This window comes from Engraulis encrasicolus, chromosome 8 (assembly GCF_034702125.1).
Source record: "Engraulis encrasicolus isolate BLACKSEA-1 chromosome 8, IST_EnEncr_1.0, whole genome shotgun sequence".
Lineage (NCBI taxonomy): Eukaryota > Metazoa > Chordata > Actinopteri > Clupeiformes > Engraulidae > Engraulis > Engraulis encrasicolus.
Window position 1 is genome coordinate 41,635,194 of NC_085864.1, and position 6,457 is coordinate 41,641,650.

Below are 6,457 nucleotides of genomic sequence, written 5' to 3' on the forward strand. Positions count from 1 at the left end.
AAGGAGCTTTGCACAGGTGGTTAATTTTAGACAAGAGAGCAAGTGGCTGTTGGCTAGCAGCAGCCAATGGCAACTTTCTCCTGCCACATCATTGTGGAGTGTGGAAATGTGAACAAGGAAGCAAGCAGAGCTTACTTTTTTTTTTTTTTTTAATTAACAACAACAAAAATCCTAGATATCTGCTATTATTATCATGGATGAAAATGCAGTTAAGAGTATCCGTGAAAATGTTTGCTTTGATTAAAAGGTATGGACATCAATTTCCAATGCAATATACTATATTTTCAAGCAGAATTTAAGGAAAATAAATAGCATTCATTGAAGCAAAAAAATCCTCCGAGGCCCTTACTATGAACACAAACCAGGTTTATATTGAAGGCAGCCACCTTTAAAACAGACCCCACCTTTTCTAGGTCCCCTGAATATAACTTAATTGTATTGCAAATGTTATTTCTAAGATTCTGTTACAAAATCATCATAATCATCAAGAATCATCAAAATCATATTTCATGTGATGCTGCATAACATTCAAATTGTCTCAGGGGCCGGGCCACATAAAATGGCCTCAATGACCCTCCAGACATAGGTTCCCCACCCCTGCTGTATACAGTAATCAGTACAGTAAGCAATCCACAATTGGAGCAAGTGGTGTCACAAGGCGTGTCACATGAGTGGGCAGCAGCAGTCAATGGCCTTGTTTACATGAGACATTTAATTCAGAATCAACTCAATTTAATTCAGAATAAAAACATCATGTAAATGAGGACATGGAAGGCCTCCTCTTCTAGGTTCCTAAACTCGAATCTCTCACTCACAGGCTGCCTCTGGTTGAGCTACCATAAAAGCCTCTTTTTGTGCCATGTGCTAACGACCACTGAGAAGGGGGAGAACAGCATCATGAACACCAGACTAAACAGTAGAAATGAATAATAATTGTTGTATTTAATAAATAAACATGTACTGGGTTGCGTTTCCCAAAAACATTTAACTAGTACTTGAGTATAAGGTGCCCCGCAAGTTAGCCTGGCCCTGACCATTCCATAATACTACCATTTCATGGTCTGGAGGTTGTGTGATCTAACGTGATTGCAGGAAGCGGGAAGTTTGCACTCAGTTATGGTTTGAAATGATTGGACAGCTCTCACCCAATCGCCGACAGTTACTCAACAACAACATAGCACAGACGTTTACGTTATCTTCATGAGCACTGACGAGCGTCCCACCCCTTTCGCCCCCACGTGGGGCGTTTATTTGCTTATTGGCTGTTTTCTGGGAAGGGTTGGCCGGCAAGATCCTGCACTAACTTTATTGGCCTATAGGCCACAATATTTCTTATTGCACATGCAAATAAAATGCTTGCGCAAAGTGCATGTCGAGGTAAATTAGTGTATGTATAAACGTTTAGTGACGATGTGAGACATATTTCTGATATATTGCCGACTTAGGCTTTAGCTCTTTTGGGAAACGCAGCCTCCAGATCAGTAGTCAATGCTCATTGGGTCTAGTAATTTGAATAAAAGAAATACCTTGCCATAATACATTGTGATAGGTGTTCTTATTTTGTTTGTTTGTTTGGTTTTTTGCAGAATGTGCAAGTTGAGGTCTTTTCTATGGGCAAGAGAAACATTCAGAGCTGATTTCTCTCTTTTCTACTTTAAGAAGTCAACACTTTTAAAAGGCCATTCATTCATCAGATACCAATATGTAAGGTGTCGTTGTAAAGCTTTACTGGTAACACTTAACTTTACGGATCGCTAATAAGGTGGTAATTTCGTGTTAATTTCATAGTTATTTCATAGTTATTTCAGGGTAATAACTGTTTGTTTTTAGTAACAACAGCAAAATAACCATACAGTTTCCAGTGCATTGTGGTGACACCCTGATGACTCGCAGCACGGTGACACTTTGTTGACACACACACACACACACACACACACACACACACACACACACACACACACACACACACACACACACGCACACACACGCACACACACACACACACACACACACACACACACACACACACACACACACACACACACACACACACTGCACTGGAAACTGTATGGTTATTTTGCTGTTGTTACTAAAAACAAACAGTTATTATCCTGAAATAACTATGAAATAACTATGAAATTAACACGAAATTACCACCTTATTAGCGATCCGTAAAGTAAAGTGTTACCGCTTTTCTTTCTCATGAGGAACCATAGCATGTCTCTATCTTCACATGTAGCCATATAAGGGCGTCATTGTTTTCTAGCCGTGGTTCTCAAACTGTTTTGAACAAACACCCCCTGGACCTCATTATAAGCCTCCCAATGCCCCCTTGACCACATCATTTGCCTGCCAACGCTCCCCTTACAGTTAAAAAAAAAAAAAAACTAAGCAACACCCCCTCTCAACTGTATCCTTCTCAATGCCCCCATAGTACTGCCCAACACGCTTTGGGGGGCTGTACCGCCCCCATTGAGAAACACTAATCTAACAAATGTAAACCAGTATGGTTACATGCATGCGTAGGCCCATGAAAAACTGAAATGAAAGAGTCAAATATGCTGACTTGAACAGGTTGTGGCAAGTTTGTACTGCGTTGTGTTTAGACTAAATGTCAGTTGTGTCAATCTACTCATTTCCCCTTTCTTTTGTGCATTCACAAACACTAACACAAAAAGCCTCTCTATTAACAACGCAGGGTAGGGAATAGGTCTATCTGAATACAGTACTTGGCCTTGAGGTGTGCTCGCCCTCTGTGCAGTGTCAAGGAGGCAAAGGAGAAGTCCAAGTGTGCTAACCCAATTCTGCCTGCGTCACCCTTGGTATGACTACAAAGAGACTGGCACTTTCATTTCCTGTTTTTCTTCCTGTGTCTAGTTATTGATCACGACATCTGCTGGCACAGCCTATACGGTAAGTCATTTTCTCTCCTGCCATACTGTATTTTAAGGCCTATTCCTAACCTGTAGACACGTTTTTACAATGACAGCTTCTCATCATTTGTGTTATATTCTGTAGTGGTGGTAAAACAACATATTTGCTGATAGTGTGAAAATCATAAGTAGGAACCCAAGTCTAAACAGAACATCTAGTGTTCCATTTCTGTAGGCCTACAGTACAGTACAGTGATGTGTCGACAGTAAATTTGTCATCACTTGAGAGCAGTCATGCCAAACTCACTTTTAAAATCTACAGCGCGCCGCCAGTTAGTATTGGCACCCCTCTATTTTATTTACAAAATGTGCAATATATCCAGAAAGAAATGGAAATATACACAACTTTTACCACTAGGATCTTTAAATTTGAGGTCCGAAGATATTTAAAAGAGAAAAATGTATTTTTTTCCAAACTGATTTTGTAGTTGAGGTGCCCCAAGGCAAATACCAAATCCCTAAAAATGTATGTACAGACAGCAATTTTATTGGCCTCTACAGACAATATTTTTTTATCGCACATGCAAACAAAATGCTTGCGAGTGCATGTGCGAGGTTAACTAATGAAGGCCTATGAATAAACATTTAGTGACGATGTGAGACTTTTTTCTGATATATTGCTTAAGGTGCACATCATACATAAATACTACTTAGGCTTAAGTTTTTGGGAAACAGAGCCCCCAGGCCAGTAGTCAATGTGCATGCTAAATTAAATTGGGCCTAGTTATCTGAAGATCTGATTCCTTGAATAAAATTAACACCTTGCCATAATATTTTGTACATAGTGATGTGTTCTTATTTTTGTTTATTTTTTGCAAAATGTGCAAGTTGAGGTCTTTTCTATGGGCAAGAGAAACATTCAGAGCTGATTTCTCTCTTTTCTACTTTAAGAAGTCAACACATTTAAAAGGTCATTCATTTAACAGATATTACCAGATTCCAATAAGATGTCATTGTAAAGCTTCTCTTTCTCATGAGGAACCATAGCCTATCTCTATCTTCACACGTAGCCATAAAAGGGTGTCATTTTTTTTTCTATCTAACACAGTGGTTCTCAACCTTTTTAGAACAAACGCCCCCTTGTCCTCATTCTAAACCTCCCAACGCCCCCTTGACCTCCTCATAAGCCTGGCAACGCCCCCTTAGTATTAAAAAACCCCCAAAAAACTAAGCAACACCCCCTCTCAACTGTATCCTTCTCAATGCCCCCATAGTACTGCCCAACGCCCTTTGGGGGGCTGTACCGCCCCCATTGAGATCTAACACTAATCTGACAAATGTAAACCAGTATGGTTACATGCATGTGTAGGCCCAATAAAAACTGAAATGAAAGAGTCAAATATGCAGACTTGAACAAGTTATGGCAAGTTTGTACTGCATTGAATTTAGACATGTCAGTTGTGTCAATCTAATAATTTCCCCTTTCTTTTGTGCATTCACAAACACTAACACAAAAAGCCTCTCTATTAACAACGCAGGGTAGGGAATAGGTCTATCTGAATACAGTACTTGGCCTTGAGGTGTGCTCGCCCTCTGTGCAGTGTCAAGGAGACAAAGGAGTGTGCTAAACCAATTCTGCATGCGTCACCCTTGGTGTGACTACAAAGAGACTGGCACTTTCATTTCCTAGTTTTCCTCTCGTGTCTCGACAAGATCACAATTTCAGCTGGCACAGCCTCTACGGTAAGTAATTTTCTGTCCTGCCATACTGTATTTTAAGGCCTATTCCTAACCTGTAGACACATTTTTACAATGAATGAAATCTGTACTTCTCATCATTTGTGTTATATTCTGTAGTGGTGGTAAAACAACATATTTGCTGATAGTGTGATAATCATAAGTAGGAACCCAGTGCCAAGATGGCTGTGCCGAAAGTCTAAACAGATCTTCTAGTGTTCCATTTCTGTACAGTACAGTACAGTGATGTGTCGACAGTAAATTTGTCATCACTTGAGAGCAATGATGCCGAACTCACTTTTAAAATCTACAGCGCGCCACCAGTTAGTATTGGCACCCCTCTATTTTATTTCCAAAATGTGTAATATCTCCAGAAATAAATGGAAATATACACAACTTATACCACTAGGATCTTTTAATTGGAGGTCTGAAAATATTTAAAAGAGAAAAATGTATTTTTTTCCAAACTGATTTTGTAGTTTCAAAGAAAACGGGCATGTGTAGAAATATTGGCACCCTCTTAATTTTTTGATTGTACATGCTTAGACAGCAATGACCTGCAAACTGTTGATGAAAACAGTTTGTATTCATCAACAAGCTTCTTGCACTTCTCTGGTGGAATTCCCCTCACCCTTCCTTTTCAATAATGTTCATCATCTTGAAAAGGTACAGGATTTTTTCTCCTATGAAAGATTTGACATGTCCCCCAAGATTTTCAACTGGATTTACATTCGGAATCAGTTTGCCATTTTAGAACAGCGTTTTTTAACAACCATTCCACTGCTTTTTTGGATGCATGCTTTGGGTTTTTGTATTGCTGAAATGCACACGATCTTACAGTAGTTAAGTTACTACACAGAGCAGCATCAAGGCGCAAGGTTGTATTTCCCAACTGGAAATACCAGAATCATTTCACTAGTTGAAGTCGAAGTCTATGTAAGCTGTGCTCTGGAAGCAAAGTTCTTTCGACATCTGTGACGAGCAATTCCATCTTCATGAAGCACCTTGCAGTATCGCATGGTGGCACACCTCTACAGTAGGTAGGGCCTATCGCTAGTGCTAACTCACTCCCTAGCCCTGATGTAGCAAGTTTGAGATCTAGAGAAGAGGGAGACAGAGGCACTGCTCAAGACGAACTTGATTTTGCAGGACAGAACTAGTGTCTAATGCCCCGTGTACACCAGGCGCTATAAACACGACCCAGGTAGCTGGGGTGGTTGAAGAAGTTTTGCCATGAATTTGTTTTATTCACTCTGGACGCGGCATTGACATGTTAGATTCAGCCAGGGGGTGTTCATTTCCGGAACTAGCTACTAGCCACAACTGGCTAACCCTAATCCAAAACCTAAGTGCAAAATTAATGGGTGTCAATGGAGTTTTCTACTATTATAATTTTTGTGATTTTTAATATTTTTTTTGCTATGAAATGTTAATATTCAGTTCGACGCTAGAAATAATAAGACCTCATTTGAGTATCGTTTCGATTATTTTGCGCCACTAGATTATTATATACTGGGTCACAAAGCTCAATTTATGAGGCCAAACCCATACACATTAGCAGGATGCTAGCGAGCACAGGTCGAAATCTTCTTCCCTGCTGAAAAACTAAACACCTGAAAGATTTGACAATACAACCTAACACTTACACAGAGGGCATATCTCTGCATCTATTTCCTCAAGTTAAAAATACTGGAACTGAGGCTGACAAGGAGAAGGCGAGAACAAGAGCGCTGTGGGTAAAGTTTGTTAGGCGGCACCGGCACGACTTTGAAGTGACAGCGACATCCGTGTTGTGCTCGGTACATTTTGATCAGTCATGTTACAACAAAAATGTGGAGATCGCCGAC